The sequence below is a fragment of the Pristiophorus japonicus genome, chromosome 16, assembly GCF_044704955.1.
Source record: "Pristiophorus japonicus isolate sPriJap1 chromosome 16, sPriJap1.hap1, whole genome shotgun sequence".
Classification (NCBI taxonomy): domain Eukaryota; kingdom Metazoa; phylum Chordata; class Chondrichthyes; family Pristiophoridae; genus Pristiophorus; species Pristiophorus japonicus.
Window position 1 is genome coordinate 8,727,598 of NC_091992.1, and position 17,924 is coordinate 8,745,521.

At 42.3% G+C, this 17,924-nt stretch overlaps 1 protein-coding gene and 5 non-coding genes across 6 annotated transcripts in view; all 6 read right to left on the minus strand.

Annotated features, from left to right (window-relative positions):
- Positions 1-17,924, minus strand: part of tex14 (testis expressed 14, intercellular bridge forming factor) — a 270,693-nt gene that overhangs the window by 240,290 nt on the left and 12,479 nt on the right. The gene's annotated exons all lie outside the window — the stretch shown is intronic.
- Positions 2,642-2,713, minus strand: trnah-gug (transfer RNA histidin (anticodon GUG)). Its single transcript has one exon. It is a non-coding gene; the product is annotated as a tRNA-His (tRNA).
- trnah-gug (transfer RNA histidin (anticodon GUG)) lies at positions 3,585-3,656 on the minus strand. Its single transcript has one exon. It is a non-coding gene; the product is annotated as a tRNA-His (tRNA).
- On the minus strand, positions 4,528-4,599 carry trnah-gug (transfer RNA histidin (anticodon GUG)). Its single transcript has one exon. It is a non-coding gene; the product is annotated as a tRNA-His (tRNA).
- On the minus strand, positions 7,261-7,332 carry trnah-gug (transfer RNA histidin (anticodon GUG)). Its single transcript has one exon. It is a non-coding gene; the product is annotated as a tRNA-His (tRNA).
- Positions 14,915-14,986, minus strand: trnah-gug (transfer RNA histidin (anticodon GUG)). Its single transcript has one exon. It is a non-coding gene; the product is annotated as a tRNA-His (tRNA).

The window sequence follows — 17,924 nt, forward strand, 5'->3', positions numbered from 1 at the left end:
AGAAATTCCTGTTGTCCAGGCAGTTCAACGTGATCCTATGGTGCTCAATACTCCGCTTTGTGGCTACATTAACCGGCTTTTTCAATGCAGTCACAGCATTGGGCCTTACAAACAAAAACTGAAGGATCTTGAACAAAAAAAAGCCGACATGTTCAAGCATTACCAATTCTGTACTCCCATTGGTTGATTGATATTTCATATCCCTTTTATCTGATATGATTGAAATGTTGTTCATAAGGCAAGCCTTCAACGACTGAATAAAATGCCAGGCCCATTGCCGTCTCATTTCTTTATCCGCACTGCCGTGACGCATATTCGAACCAAGGTTGCTGTGGCCACAACGTAGAGTACTAACCACGAGACGATCACAGCGTAATACTTGGACGCTGACAACCAATGCCCCACAATTATTCTAAAGTACAACAACAAAATAGTTTTAATTAGTACTTGTATGCAGTTTCTGTGCAGAGGAACTAGAGAATTTCCTGTTGTCCAGGCAGCTCAACGTGATCCTATATTGCTCAATACTCCACTTTGTGGCTACATTACCCGGCTTTTTCATTGGAGTCACAGCATTGGGCCTTACAAACAAAAACTGAAGGAACTTTAACAAAAAAAAGCCGACATGTTCAAGCATTACTAATTCTGCACTCCCATTGGTTGATTGATATTTCATATCCCTTTTATCTGATATGGTTGAAATGTTGTGAATAAAGCAAGACTTCAATGACTGAATAAAATGCCAAGCCCATTACTTTATCCACACTGCCGTAACTCGGATTCGAACCGAGGTTGCTGCAGCCACAACGCAGAGTACTAACCACTATACGATCACGGCGTACTACTTGGACACTGACAGCCAAAGTCGCACAATTATTCTAAAGTACAACAACAAAATAGTTTTAATTAGTACTTGTATGCAGTTTCTGTGCAGTGGAACTAGAGAATTTCCTGTTGTCCAGGCAGCTCAACGTGATCCTATATTGCTCAATACTCCACTTTGTGGCTACATTACCCAGCTTTTTCATTGGAGTCACAGCATTGGGTCTTACAAACAAAAACTGAAGGAACTTCAACAAAAAAAAGCCGACATGTTCAAGCATTACTAATTCTGTACTCCCATTGGTTGATTGATATTTCATATCCCTTTTATCTGATATGGTTGAAATGTTGTTCATAAAGCAAGACTTCAATGACTGAATAAAATGCCAAGCCCATTGCTTTATCCACACTGCCGCGACTCGGATTCGAACCGAGGTTGCTGCGGCCACAACGCAGAGTACTCACCACGAGACGATCACAGCGTAATATTTGGACGCTGACAGCCAATGCCCCACAATTATTCTAAAGTACAACAACAAAATAGTTTTAATTAGTACTTGCATGCAGTTTCAGTGCAGAGGAACGAGAGAAATTCCTGTTGTCCAGGCAGCTCAACGTGATCCTATAGTGCTCAATACTCTGCTTTGTGGCTACATTAACCGGCTTTTTCAATGCAGTCACAGCATTGGGCCTTACAAACAAAAACTGAAGGATCTTGAACAAAAAAAAGCCGACATGTTCAAGCATGACCAATTCTGTACTCCCATTGGTTGATTGATATTTCATATCCCTTTTATCTGATATGGTTGAAATGTTGTTCATAAAGCAAGACTTCAATGACTGAATAAAATGCCAGGCCCATTGCCGTCTCATTTCTTTATCCGCACTGCCGTGACGCATATTCGAACAAAGGTTGCTGTGGCCACAACGTAGAGTACGAACCACGAGACAATCACAGCGTAATACTTGGACGCTGACAGCCAATGCCCCACAATTATTCTAAAGTACAACAACAAAATAGTTTTAATTAGTACTTGTATTCAGTTTCTGTGCAGAGGAACGAGAGAATTTCCTGTTGTCCAGGCAGCTCAACGTGATCCTATATTGCTCAATACTCCACTTTGTGGCTGCATTAACCAGCTTTTTCATTGGAGTCACGACATTGGGCCTTACAAACAAAAACTGAAGGAACTTCAACAAAAAAAAGCCGACATGTTCAAGCATTATTAATTCTGTACTCCCATTGGTTGATTGATATTTCATATCCCTTTTATCTGATATGGTTGAAATGTTGTTCATAAAGCAAGACTACAATGACTGAATAAAATGCCAAGCCCATTGCTTTATCCACACTGCCGTGACTTGGATTCGAACCGGGGTTGCTGCAGCCATAACGCAGAGTACTAACCACTATACGATCACGGCGTACTACTTGGACACTGATAGCCAAAGTCGCACAATTATTCTAAAGTACAACAACAAAATAGTTTTAATTAGTACTTGTGTTCAGTTTCTGTGCAGAGGAACAAGAGAAATTTCTGTTGTCCAGGCAGCTCAACGTGATCCTATCGTGCTCAATACTTGGCTTTGTGGCTACATTAACCAGCTTTTTCATTGCACTCACAGCATTGGGCCTTACAAACAAACACTGAAGGAACTTTAACAAAAAAGAGCCGACATGTTCAAGCATTACTAATTCTGTACTCCCATTGGTTGATTGATATTTCATATCCCTTTTATCTGATATGGTTGAAATGTTGTTAATAAAGCAAGACTTCAATGACTGGATAAAATGCCAAGCCCATTGCTTTATCCACACTGCCATGACTCGGATTCGAACCGAGGTTACTGCGGCCACAACGCAGAGTACTAACCACTATACGATCACGGCGTACTACTTGGACACTGACAGCCAAAGTCGCACAATTATTCTAAAGTACAACAACAAAATAGTTTTAATTAGTACTTGTATGCAGTTTCTGTGCAGAGGAACGAGAGAAATTCCTGTTGTCCAGGCAGCTCAACGTGATCCTATAGTGCTCAATACTCCGCTTTGTGGCTACATTAACTGGCTTTTTCAATGCAGTCACAGCATTGGGCCTTACAAACAAAAACTGAAGGATCTTGAACAAAAAAAAGCCGACATGTTCAAGCATTACCAATTCTGTACTCCCATTGGTTGATTGATATTTCATATCCCTTTTATCTGATATGGTTGAAATGTTGTTCATAAAGCAAGACTTCAATGACTGAATAAAATGCCAGGCCCATTGCCGTCTCATTTCTTTATCCGCACTGCCGTGACGCATATTCGAACAAAGGTTGCTGTGGCCACAACGTAGAGTACTAACCACGAGACGATCACAGCGTAATACTTGGACGCTGACAGCCAATGCCCCACAATTATTCTAAAGTACAACAACAAAATAGTTTTAATTAGTACTTGTATTCAGTTTCTGTGCAGAGGAACGAGAGAATTTCCTGTTGTCCAGGCAGCTCAACGTGATCCTATATTGCTCAATACTCCACTTTGTGGCTGCATTAACCAGCTTTTTCATTGGAGTCACGACATTGGGCCTTACAAACAAAAACTGAAGGAACTTCAACAAAAAAAAGCCGACATGTTCAAGCATTATTAATTCTGTACTCCCATTGGTTGATTGATATTTCATATCCCTTTTATCTGATATGGTTGAAATGTTGTTAATAAAGCAAGACTTCAATGACTGAATAAAATGCCAAGCCCATTGCTTCATCCACACTGCCGTGACTCGGATTCGAACCGAGGTTGCTGCGGCCACAACGCAGAGTACTAACCACTATACAATCACGGCGTACTACTTGGACACTGACAGCCAAAGTCGCACAATTATTCTAAAGTACAACAACAAAATAGTTTTAATTCGTACTTGTATTCAGTTTCTGTGCAGAGGAACAAGAGAAATTTCTGTTGTGCAGGCAGCTCAATGTGATCCTATTGTGCTCAATACTTGGCTTTGTGGCTACATTAACCAGCTTTTTCATTGCAGTCACAGCATTGGGCCTTACAAACAAAAACTGAAGGATCTTGAACAAAAAAAAGCCGACATGTTCAAGCATTACCAATTCTGTACTCACATTGATTGATTGATATTTCATATCCCTTTTATCTGATATGGTTGAAATGTTGTTAATAAGGCAAGACTTCAATGACTGAATAAAATGCCAAGCCCATTGCCTTCTCATTTCTTTATCCGCACTGCCGTGACGCGTATTTGAACCAAGGTTGCTGTGGCCACAACGTAGAGTACTAACCACGAGACGATCACAGCGTAATACTTGGACGCTGACAGCCAATGCCCCACAATTATTCTAAAGTACAACAACAAAATAGTTTTAATTAGTACTTGTATGCAGTTTCTGTGCAGAGGAACTAGAGAATTTCCTGTTGTCCAGGCAGCTCAACGTGATCCTATATTGCTCAATACTCCACTTTGTGGCTACATTACCCGGCCTTTTCATTGGAGTCACAGCATTGGGCCTTACAAACAAAAACTGAAGGAACTTGAACAAAAAAAAGCCGACATGTTCAAGCATTACTAATTCTGTACTCCCATTGGTTGATTGATATTTCATATCCCTTTTATCTGATATGGTTGAAATGTTGTTAATAAAGCAAGACTTCAATGACTGAATAAAATGCCAAGCCCATTGCTTTATCCACACTGCCGTGACTCGGATTCGAACCGAGGTTGCTGCGGCCACAACACAGAGTACTAACCACTATACGATCACGGCGTACTACTTGGACACTGACAGCCAAAGTCGCACAATTAATCTAAAGTACAACAACAAAATAGTTTTAATTCGTACTTGTATGCAGTTTCTGTGCAGAGGAACGAGAGAAATTCCTGTTGTCCAGGCAGCTCAACGTGATCCTATAGTGCTCAATACTCCGCTTTGTGGCTACATTAACCGGCTTTTTCAATGCAGTCACAGCATTGGGCCTTACAAACAAAAACTGAAGGATCTTGAACAAAAAAAAGCCGACATGTTCAAGCATTACCAATTCTGTACTCCCATTGGTTGATTGATATTTCATATCCCTTTTATCTGATATGGTTGAAATGTTGTTCATAAAGCAAGACTTCAATGACTGAATAAAATGCCAGGCCCATTGCCGTCTCATTTCTTTATCCGCACTGCCGTGACGCGTATTCGAACAAAGGTTGCTGCGGCCACAACGTAGAGTACTAACCACGAGACGATCACAGCGTAATACTTGGACGCTGACAGCCAATGCCCCACAATTATTCTAAAGTACAACAACAATTATTCTAAAGTACAACATTTGTGAAAGGGAAATCATGCTTGACAAATCTTCTGGAATTTTTTGAGGATGTTTCCAGTAGAGTGGACAAGGGAGAACCAGTTGATGTGGTATATTTGGACTTTCAGAAGGCTTTCGACAAGGTCCCACACAAGAGATTAATGTGCAAAGTTAAAGCACATGGGATTGGGGGTAGTGTGCTGACATGGATTGAGAACTGGTTGTCAGACAGGAAGCAAAGAGTAGGAGTAAATGGGGACTTTTCAGAATGGCAGGCAGTGACTAGTGGGGTACCGCAAGGTTCTGTGCTGGGGCCCCAGCTGTTTACACTGTACATTAATGATTTAGACGAGGGGATTAAATGTAGTATCTCCAAATTTGCGGATGACACTAAGTTGGGTGGCAGTGTGAGCTGCAAGGAGGATTCTATGAGGCTGCAGAGCGACTTGGATAGGTTAGGTGAGTGGGCAAATGCATGGCAGATGAAGTATAATGTGGATAAATGTGAGGTTATCCACTTTGGTGGTAAAAACAGAGAGACAGACTATTATCTGAATGGTGACAGATTAGGAAAAGGGGAGGTGCAAAGAGACCTGGGTGTCATGGTACATCAGTCATTGAAGGTTGGCATGCAGGTACAGCAGGCGGTTAAGAAAGCAAATGGCATGTTGGCCTTCATAGCGAGGGGATTTGAGTACAAGGGCAGGGAGGTGTTGCTACAATTGTACAGGGCCTTGGTGAGGCCACACCTGGAGTATTGTGTACAGTTTTGGTCTCCTAACCTGAGGAAGGACATTCTTGCTATTGAGGGAGTGCAGCGAAGGTTCACCAGACTGATTCCCGGGATGGCGGGACTGACCTATCAAGAAAGACTGGATCAACTGGGCTTGTATTCACTGGAGTTCAGAAGAATGAGAGGGGACCTCATAGAAACGTTTAAAATTCTGACAGGGTTAGACAGGTTAGATGCAGGAAGAATGTTCCCAATGTTGGGGAAGTCCAGAACCAGGGGACACAGTCTAAGGATAAGGGGGAAGCCATTTAGGACCGAGATGAGGAGGAATTTCTTCACCCAGAGAGTGGTGAACCTGTGGAATTCTCTACCACAGAAAGTTGTTGAGGCCAATTCACTAAATATATTCAAAAAGGAGTTAGATGAAGTCCTTACTACTAGGGGAATCAAGGGGTATGATGAGAAAGCAGGAATGGGGTACTGAAGTTGCATGTTCAGCCATGAACTCATTGAATGGCGGTGCAGGCTAGAAGGGCCGAATGGCCTACTCCTGCACCTATTTTCTATGTTTCTATGTTTCTAAATAGTTTTAATTAGTACTTGTATGCAGTTTCTGTGCAGAGGAATTAGAGAATTTCCTGTTGTCCAGGCAGCTCAACGTGATCCTATATTGCTCAATACTCCACTTTGTGGCTACATTGCCCGGCTTTTTCATTGGAGTCACAGCATTGGGCCTTACAAACAAAAACTGAAATAACTTCAACAAAAAAAAGCCGACATGTTCAAACATTATTAATTCCGTACTCCCATTGGTTGATTGATATTTCATATCCCTTTTATCTGATATGGTTGAAATGTTGTTAATAAAGCATGACTTCAATGACTGAATAAAATGCCAAGCCCATTGCCTTCTCATTTCTTTATCCGCACTGCCGTGACGCGTATTCGAACCAAGGTTGCGGTGGCCACAACATAGAGTACTAACCACGAGACGATCACAGCGTAATACTTGGACGCTGACAGCCAATGCCCCACAATTATTCTAAAGTACAACAACAAAATAGTTTTAATTAGTACTTGTATTCAGTTTCTGTGCAGAGGAACAAGAGAAATTTCTGTTGTGCAGGCAGCTCAACGTGATCCTATCGTGCTCAATACTTGGCTTTGTGGCTACATTAACCAGCTTTTTCATTGGAGTCACAGCATTGGGCCTTACAAACAAAAACTGAAGGAACTTTAACAAAAAAAAGCCGACATGTTCAAGCATTACTAATTCTGTACTCCCATTGGTTGATTGATATTTCATATCCCTTTTATCTGATATGGTTGAAATGTTGTTAATAAAGCAAGACTTCAATGACTGAATAAAATGCCAAGCCCATTGCTTTATCCACACTGCCGTGACTCGGATTCGAACCGAGGTTGCTGCGGCCACAACACAGAGTACTAACCACTATACGATCACGGCGTACTACTTGGACACTGACAGCCAAAGTCGCACAATTAATCTAAAGTACAACAACAAAATAGTTTTAATTAGTACTTGTATGCAGTTTCTGTGCAGAGGAACGAGAGAAATTCCTGTTGTCCAGGCAGCTCAACGTGATCCTATAGTGCTCAATACTCCGCTTTGTGGCTACATTAACCGGCTTTTTCAATGCAGTCACAGCATTGGGCCTTACAAACAAAAACTGAAGGATCTTGAACAAAAAAAAGCCGACATGTTCAAGCATTACCAATTCTGTACTCCCATTGGTTGATTGATATTTCATATCCCTTTTATCTGATATGGTTGAAATGTTGTTCATAAAGCAAGACTTCAATGACTGAATAAAATGCCAGGCCCATTGCCGTCTCATTTCTTTATCCGCACTGCCGTGACGCGTATTCGAACAAAGGTTGCTGCGGCCACAACGTAGAGTACTAACCACGAGACGATCACAGCGTAATACTTGGACGCTGACAGCCAATGCCCCACAATTATTCTAAAGTACAACAACAAAATAGTTTTAATTCGTACTTGTATGCAGTTTCTGTGCAGAGGAATTAGAGAATTTCCTGTTGTCCAGGCAGCTCAACGTGATCCTATATTGCTTAATACTCCACTTTGTGGCTACATTGCCCGGCTTTTTCATTGGAGTCACAGCATTGGGCCTTACAAACAAAAACTGAAGGATCTTGAACAAAAAACAGCCGACATGTTCAAGCATTACCAATTCTGTACTCACATTAATTGATTGATATTTCATATCCCTTTTATCTGATGTGGTTGAAATGTTGTTCATAAAGCAAGACTTCAATGACTGGATAAAATGCCAAGCCCATTGCTTTATCCACACTGCCCTGACTCGGATTCGAACCGAGGTTGCTGCGGCCACAACGCAGAGTACTAACCACTATACGATCACGGCGTACTACTTGGACACTGACAGCCAAAGTCACACAATTAGAAACATAGAAATATAGAAACATAGAAAATAGGTGCAGGAGCAGGCCATTCAGCCCTTCTAGCCTGCACCGCCATTCAATGAGTTCATGGCTGAACATGAAACTTCAGTACCCCCTTCCTGCTTTCTCGCCATAACCCTTGATCCCCCGAGTAGTAAGGACTTCATCTAACTCCCTTTTGAATATATTTAGTGAATTGGCCTCAACTACTTTCTGTGGTAGAGAATTCCACAGGTTCACCACTCTCTGGGTGAAGAAGTTTCTCCTCATCTCGGTCCTAAATGGCTTACCCCTTATCCTCAGACTGTGACCCCTGGTTCTGGACTTCCCCAACATTGGGAACATTCTTCCTGCATCTAACCTGTCTAAACCCGTCAGAATTTTAAACGTTTCTATGAGGTCCCCTCTCATTCTTCTGAACTCCAGTGAATACAAGCCCAGTTGATCCAGTCTTTCTTGATAGGTCAGTCCCGCCATCCCGGGAATCAGTCTGGTGAATCTTCGCTGCACTCCCTCAATAGCAAGAATGTCCTTCCTCAAGTTAGGAGACCAAAACTGTACACAATACTCCAGGTGTGGCCTCACCAAGGCCCTGTACAACTGTAGCAACACCTCCCTGCCACTGTATTCAAATCCCCTCGCTATGAAGGCCAACATGCCATTTGCTTTCTTAACCGCCTGCTGTACCTACATGCTAACCTTCAATGACTGATGTACCATGACACCCAGGTCTCGTTGCACCTTCCCTTTTCCTAATCTGTCACCATTCAGATAATAGTCTGTCTCTCTGTTTTTACCACCAAAGTGGATAACCTCACATTTATCCACATTATACTTCATCTGCCATGCATTTGCCCACTCACCTAACCTATCCAAGTCACTCTGCAGCCTAATAGCATCCTCCTCGCAGCTCACACTGCCACCCAACTTAGTGTCATCCGCAAATTTGGAGATACTGCATTTAATCCCCTCGTCTAAATCATTAATGTACAATGTAAACAGCTGGGGCCCCAGCACAGAACCTTGCGGCACCCCACTAGTCACTGCCTGCCATTCTGAAAAGTACCCGTTTACTCCTACTCTTTGCTTCCTGTCTGACAACCAGTTCTCAATCCACGTCAGCACACTACCCCCAATCCCATGTGCTTTAACTTTGCACATTAATCTCTTGTGTGGGACCTTGTCGAAAGCCTTCTGAAAGTCCAAATATACCACATCAACTGGTTCTCCTTTGTCCACTTTACTGGAAACATCCTCAAAAAATTCCAGAAGATTTGTCAAGCATGATTTCCCTTTCACAAATCCATGCTGACTTGGACCTATCATGTCACCATTTTCCAGATGCACTGCTATGACATCCTTAATAATTGATTCCATCATTTTACCCACTACTGAGGTCAGGCTGACCGGTCTATAATTCCCTGTTTTCTCTCTCCCTCCTTTTTTAAAAAGTGGGGTTACATTGGCTACCCTCCACTCCATAGGAACTGATCCAGAGTCAATGGAATGTTGGAAAATGACTGTCAATGCATCCGCTATTTCCAAGGCCACCTCCTTAAGTACTCTGGGATGCAGTCCATCAGGCCCTGGGGATTTATCGGCCTTCAATCCCATCAATTTCCCCAACACAATTTCCCGACTAATAAAGATTTCCCTCAGTTACCCCTCCTTACTAGACCCTCTGACCCCTTTTATATCCGGAAGGTTGTTTGTATCCTCCTTAGTGAATACCGAACCAAAGTACTTGTTCAATTTGTCTGCCATTTCTTTGTTCCCCGTTATGACTTCCCCTGATTCTGACTGCAGGGGACCTATGTTTGTCTTTACTAACCTTTTTCTCTTTACATACCTATAGAAACTTTTGCAATCCTCCTTAATGTTCCCTGCAAGCTTCTTCTCGTACTCCATTTTCCCTGCCCTAATCAAACCCTTTGTCCTCCTCTGCTGAGTTCTAAATTTCTCCCAGTCCCCGGGTTCGCTGCTATTTCTGGCCAATTTGTATGCCACTTCCTTGGCTTTAATACTATCCCTGATTTCCCTAGATAGCCACGGTTGAGCCACCTTCCCTTTTTTATTTTTACGCCAGACTGGAATGTACAATTGTTGTAATTCATCCATGCGGTCTCTAAATGTCTGCCATTGCCCATCCACAGTCAACCCCCTAAGTATCATTCGCCAATCTATCCTAGCCAATTCACGCCTCATACCTTCAAAGTTACCCTTCTTTAAGTTCTGGACCATGGTCTCTGAATTTACTGTTTCATTCTCCATCCTAATGCAGAATTCCACCATATTATGGTCACTCTTCCCCAAGGGGCCTCACACAATGAGATTGCTAATTAATCCTCTCTCATTACACAACACCCAGTCTAAGATGGCCTCCCCCCTAGTTGGTTCCTCAACATACTGGTCTAGGAAACCATCCCTTATTCTAAACTATAACAACAAAATAGTTTTAATTAGTACTTGGATGCAGTTTCTGTGCAGAGGAACGAGAGAAATTCCTGTTGTCCAGGCAGCTCAACGTGATCCTATAGTGCTCAATACTCCGCTTTGTGGCTACATTAACCGGCTTTTTCAATGCAGTCACAGCATTGGGCCTTACAAACAAAAACTGAAGAATCTTGAACAAAACAAAAGCCGACATGTTCAAGCATTACCAATTGGGTACTCCCATTGGTTGATTGATATTTCATATCCCTTTTATCTGATATGGTTGAAATGTTGTTAATAAAGCAAGACTTCAATGACTGAATAAAATGCCAGGCCCATTGCCGTCTCATTTCTTTATCCGCACTGCCGTGACGCATATTCGAATCAAGGTTGCTGCGGCCACAACGCAGAGTACTAACCACTATACGATCACAGCGTAATACTTGGACACTGACATCCAAAGCCCCACAATTATTCTAAAGTACAACAACAAAATAGTTTTAATTAGTACTTGTATTCAGTTTCTGTGCATAGGAACGAGAGAAACTCCTGTTGTCCAGACAGCTCAGCGTGATCCTATAGTGCTCAATACTCGGCTTTGTGGCTACATTAACCAGCTTTTTCATTGCAGTCACAGCATTGGGCCTTACAAACAAAAACTGAAGGAACTTCAACAAAAAAAAGCCGACATGTTCAAGCATTACTAATTCTGTACTCCCATTGGTTGATTGATATTTCATGTCCCTTTTATCTGATATGGTTGAAATGTTGTTAATAAAGCAAGACTTCAATGACTGAATAAAATGCCAAGCCCATTGCTTTATCCACATTGCCTTGACTCGGATTCGAACCGAGGTTGCTGCAGCCACAACGCAGAGTACTAACCACTATACAATCACGGCGTACGACTTGGACACTGATAACCAAAGCCCCACAATTATTCTAAAGTACAACAACAAAATAGTTTTAATTAGTACTTGTATTCAGTTTCTGTGCAGAGGAACTCAAGAATTTCCTGCTGTCCAGGCAGCTCAACGTGATCCTCTCGTGCTCAATACTCCATTTTGTGGCGACATTACCCGCCTTTTTCATTGGAGTCACAGCATTGGGCCTTACAAACAAAAACTGAAGGAACTTGAACAAAAAAATGCGGACATGTTCAAGCATTACCAATTCTGTACTCACATTGGTTGATTGATATTTCATATCCCTTTTTATCTCATATCAAGTCTTCTTCTGATATTTTCTTGGGTACTTCAGTGTTGGTCACTCCCGTAAACTTGACAAGCTTCAATGAGATAATGGTTGATCGGCGACCTAACTCCATTCCCGCCTTTGGTCAATATCCCTTAATACCTTTAGTTCACAAAAATTATCAATCTCAGATTTAAAATTCCCAATTGATCTAGTATTTATTCCTGTTTGTGGAAGAGAGTTCCAAATGTCTACCATCCTTTGTGTGTAGAAGTGTTTCCTTATTTCACTCCTGAAAGGTCTGGCTCTAATTTTTAGACTATGCCCCCGAGTCCGAGACTCCCCAACCAGCAGAAATAGTTACTCTCTATCTACTGTAGCTGTTCCCCTTAATGACTTGAAAACTTTGATTAAACCACCCCTTTAGCTTCTAAATTCCAGGGAATACAACCCTAGTTTGTGCAATCTCTCCTCAGAATTTAATACTTGGAGTCCAGCTATCATTCTGGTAAACTTACGCTGCACTCCCTCCAAAGCCGATATATCCTTCCTCAGGTGTGGTGCCCAGAACTGCTCACAGTACTCCAGGTGTGATCTATCCTATAGCTGAAGCATGCCTTCTAGCTGGCTGACTGCCCATGGGTCCTTTGACTGTTTCTCTCCCTCTGTTACCAGCAACAACTTGCATTTATATAGCGCCTTTAACGCAGTAAAATGTCCCAAAGCGCTTCACAGGAGCGTTACAAAACAAAATTCGACACTGAGCTACGTAAGGTGATATTAGGACAGATGTCCAAAAGCTTGGTCAAAGAGGTAGGTTTTATGGAGCATCTTAAAGGAGGAGGAGAGGCGGAGGGAATTCCAGAGATTAGGGCCCAGGCAGCTAAAGGCACGGGTGCCAATGGTGGCGCAATTACAATCGGGGAAGTGCAGGAGGCCAGAACTTGAATCGCATAGAACTCAGAAAGTTGTGGAGAAGCATCCGAGAAGGCACCGAACAGTTCGAGTCACTTCAACGGGAGTACAAACAGCACCAGGTGCATACGACAAATCAAGCACCCCAGCCACCCGTCCCTCCAACCACCATCTGCCAAACCACTCACAGAGACTGTAGATCCTGCATCGGTCTCATCAGTCACCTTAGAACCCATTTTAGTGTGCAAGCAAGTCATCCTCGACTCCGGGGAAAGTCCTAAGGAGAAGAAGAGATGAGCGAACGGGACTTGGTGCGAGTTAAAGGATACGAGGAGCAGAGTTTTAGATGAGATCCAGTTTGTGTAGGGTGGAAGATGGGAGGCTGGCCAGGAGAGCATTGGAAAGCCAGTGGGAAGGCAGTCCATTTGACTTTTTCTCCATTCACTGATTTGCCAGTTGAACTATTAACAAAATCTAATACCTCTCCTTCTCCGTGGGGTTTAAAGAAAACATTTCCAGTTATTCTGAAAATGAAAGTGGGCCATCTTTACTTAATGGGCCTGATATTAGACAATTGACACAACACAGAATACTAACCACTATACAATCACGGCGTGCTCCATGGGCCCTGGCGTTCTGTGGCCCAAAAGTATTCTAATGTATAACCACATGTCCTGCTCTCTGGACAGTATAACGTGTCCTACTACAAAAGCCAAATACTGTAGATGCTGGAAATTTGAAATCAAAACTAAAATGCTGGAAATTCTCAGCAGGTCAGGCAACATCTGTGGAGAGGGACACAGAGTTCACATTTCAAATAGATGCCCTTTCATCAGAATGATGTGATCTCAAAGTGCTTCATACTCTGCCTTCTGACTACACTACCCGGCTTTTTAATTGGAGTCACGACATTGGGTTTTGGTTTTCAAATCAACTGTACTTTCTTGCAAACAAAAACTGAAGGATCTTGAACAAAAACATGCCAACATGTTCAAGCATTACCAATTCTGTACTCCCATTGGTTGATTGATATTTCATATCCCTTTTATCTAATATGGTTGAAATGTTGTTGATAAAGCAAGACTTCAATGACTGAATAAAATGCAAGACCCATTGCAATATCTGCACTGCCATGACTCGGATTCTAACCGAGGTTGCTGCGGCCACAACGCAGAGTACTAACCACTATACGATCACGGCGTACTACTTGGACACTGACAGCCAAAGTCGCACAATTATTCTAAAGTACAACAACAAAATAGTTTTAATTAGTACTTGTATTCAGTTTCTGTGCAGAGGAACGAGAGAATTTCCTGTTGTTCAGGCAGCTCAACGTGATCCTGTAGTGCTCAATACTCCGCTTTGTGGCGACATTACCCGGCTTTTTCAATGCAGTCACAGCATTGGGCCTTACAAACAAAAACTGAAGGATCTTGAACAAAAAAAAGCCGACATGTTCAAGCATTACCAATTCTGTACTCCCATTGGTTGATTAATATTTCATATCCCTTTTATCTGATATGGTTGAAATGTTGTTAATAAAGCAAGACTTCAATGACTGAATAAAATGCCAGGCCCATTGCTTTACCCACACTGCCGTGACTCGGATTTGAACCGAGGTTGCTGCAGCCACAACGCAGAGTACTAACCATTATACGATCACAGCGCACTACTTGGACACTGACAGACAAAGTAGCACAATTATTCTAAAGTACAACAACAAAATAGTTTTAATTAGGACTTGTCTGCAGTTTCTGTGCAGAGGAACTAGAGAAATTCCTGTTGTCCAGGCAGCTCAACGTGATCCTATAGTGCTCAATACTCCGCTTTGTGGATACATTAACCGGCTTTTTCAATGCACTCACAGCATTGGGCCTTACAAACAAAAACTGAAGGATCTTGAACAAAAAAAAGCTGATATGTTCAAGGATTACTAATTCTGTACTCCCATTGGTTGATTGATATTTCATATCCCTTTTATCTGATATGGTTGAAATGTTGTTCATAAAGCAAGACTTCAATGACTGAATAAAATGCAAGACCCATTGCAATATCCACACTGCCGTGACTCGGATTCGAACCGAGGTTGCTGCGGCCACAACGCAGAGTACTAACCACTATACAATCACGGCGTACTACTTGGACACTGACAGCCAAAGCACCACAATTATTCTAAAGTACAACAACAAAATGGTTTTAATTAGTACTTGTATTCAGTTTCTATGCTGAGGAACGAGAGAATTTCCTGTTGTCCAGGCAGCTCAACGTGATCCTATAGTGCTCAATACTCCATTTTGTGGCGACATTACCCGCCTTTTTCATTGGAGTCACAGCATTGGGCCTTACAAACAAAAACTGAAGGAACTTGAACAAAAAAATGCGGACATGTTCAAGCATTACCAATTCTGTACTCACACTGGTTGATTGATATTTCATATCCCTTTTTATCTCATATCAAGTCTTCTTCTGATATTTTCTTGGGTACTTCAGTGTTGGTCACTCCCGTAAACTTGACAAGCTTCAATGAGATAATGGTTGATCGGCGACCTAACTCCATTCCCGCCTTTGGTCAATATCCCTTAATACCTTTAGTTCACAAAAATTATCAATCTCAGATTTAAAATTCCCAATTGATCTAGTATTTATTCCTGTTTGTGGAAGAGAGTTCCAAATGTCTACCATCCTTTGTGTGTAGAAGTGTTTCCTTATTTCACTCCTGAAAGGTCTGGCTCTAATTTTTAGACTATGCCCCCGAGTCCGAGACTCCCCAACCAGCAGAAATAGTTACTCTCTATCTACTGTAGCTGTTCCCCTTAATGACTTGAAAACTTTGATTAAACCACCCCTTTAGCTTCTAAATTCCAGGGAATACAACCCTAGTTTGTGCAATCTCTCCTCAGAATTTAACCCTTGGAGTCCAGCTATCATTCTGGTAAACTTACGCTGCACTCCCTCCAAAGCCGATATATCCTTCCTCAGGTGTGGTGCCCAGAACTGCTCACAGTACTCCAGGTGTGATCTATCCTATAGCTGAAGCATGCCTTCTAGCTGGCTGACTGCCCATGGGTCCTTTGACTGTTTCTCTCCCTCTGTTACCAGCAACAACTTGCATTTATATAGCGCCTTTAACGCAGTAAAATGTCCCAAAGCGCTTCACAGGAGCGTTACAAAACAAAATTCGACACTGAGCTACGTAAGGTGATATTAGGACAGATGACCAAAAGCTTGGTCAAAGAGGTAGGTTTTATGGAGCATCTTAAAGGAGGAGGAGAGGCGGAGGGAATTCCAGAGATTAGGGCCCAGGCAGCTAAAGGCACGGGTGCCAATGGTGGCGCAATTACAATCGGGGAAGTGCAGGAGGCCAGAACTTGAATCGCATAGAACTCAGAAAGTTGTGGAGAAGCATCCGAGAAGGCACCGAACAGTTCGAGTCACTTCAACGGGAGTACAAACAGCACCAGGTGCATACGACAAATCAAGCACCCCAGCTACCCGTCCCTCCAACCACCATCTGCCAAACCATTGACAGAGACTGTAGATCCTGCATCGGTCTCATCGGTCAGCTTAGAACCCATTTTAGTGTGCAAGCAAGTCATCCTCGACTCCGGGGAAAGTCCTAAGGAGAAGAAGAGATGAGCGAACGGGACTTGGTGCGAGTTAAAGGATACGAGGAGCAGAGTTTTAGATGAGATCCAGTTTGTGTAGGGTGGAAGGTGGGAGGCTGGCCAGGAGAGCATTGGAAAGCCAGTGAGAAGGCAGTCCATTTGACTTTTTCTCCATTCACTGATTTGCCAGTTGAACTATTAATAAAACCTAATACCTCTCCTTCTCCGTGGGGTTTAAAGAAAACATTTCCAGTTATTCTGAAAATGAAAGTGGGCCATCTTTACTTAATGGGCCTGATATTAGACAATTGACACAACACAGAATACTAACCACTATACAATCACGGCGTGCTCCATGGGCCCTGGCGTTCTGTGGCCCAAAAGTATTCTAATGTATAACCACATGTCCTGCTCTCTGGACAGCATAACGTGTCCTACTACAAAAGCCAAATACTGTAGATGCTGGAAATTTGAAATCAAAACTAAAATGCTGGAAATTCTCAGCAGGTCAGGCAACATCTGTGGAGAGGGACACAGAGTTCACATTTCAAATAGATGCCCTTTCATCAGAACGACGTGATCTCAAAGTGCTTCATACTCTGCCTTCTGACTACACTACCCGGCTTTTTAATTGGAGTCACGACATTGGGCTTTGGTTTTCAAATCAACTGTACTTTCTTGCAAACAAAAACTGAAGGATCTTGACAAAAACATGCCAACATGTTCAAGCATTACCAATTCTGTACTCCCATTGGTTGATTGATATTTCATATCCCTTTTATCTAATATGGTTGAAATGTTGTTGATAAAGCAAGACTTCAATGACTGAATAAAATGCAAGACCCATTGCAATATCTGCACTGCCGTGACTCGGATTTGAACCGAGGTTGCTGCGGCCACAACGCAGAGTACTAACCACTATACGATCACAGCGTACTACTTGGACACTAACAGCCAAAGCCACACAATTATTCTAAAGTACAACAACAAAATAGTTTTAATTAGTACTTGTATTCAGATTCTTGTCTGCAGAGGAACTGGAGAATTTCCTGTTGTCCAGGCAGCACAACGTGATCCTGTAGAGCTCAATACTCTGCCTTCTAGCTACATTACCAAATTTTTTCATTGGAGTCACAGTATTGGGCCTTGTCACAAATTTCACGTCTTCTTCTGATATTTTCTTGGGTACTTCAGTGTTGGTCACTCCCATAAACTTGACACGGTTCAATGAGATCTGGGCTGATCGGCGACCTAACTCCATTCCCGCCTTTGGTCAATATCCCTTAATACCTTTAGTTCACAAAAATTATCAATCTCAGATTTAAAATTACCAAGTATTTATTCCTGTTTGTGGAAGAGAGTTCCAAATGTCTACCACCCTTTGTGTGTAAAAGTGTTGATTTATTTCACTCCTGAAAATTCTCGTTCTAATTTGTAGACTCTGCCCCCTAGTCCTAGATTCCGC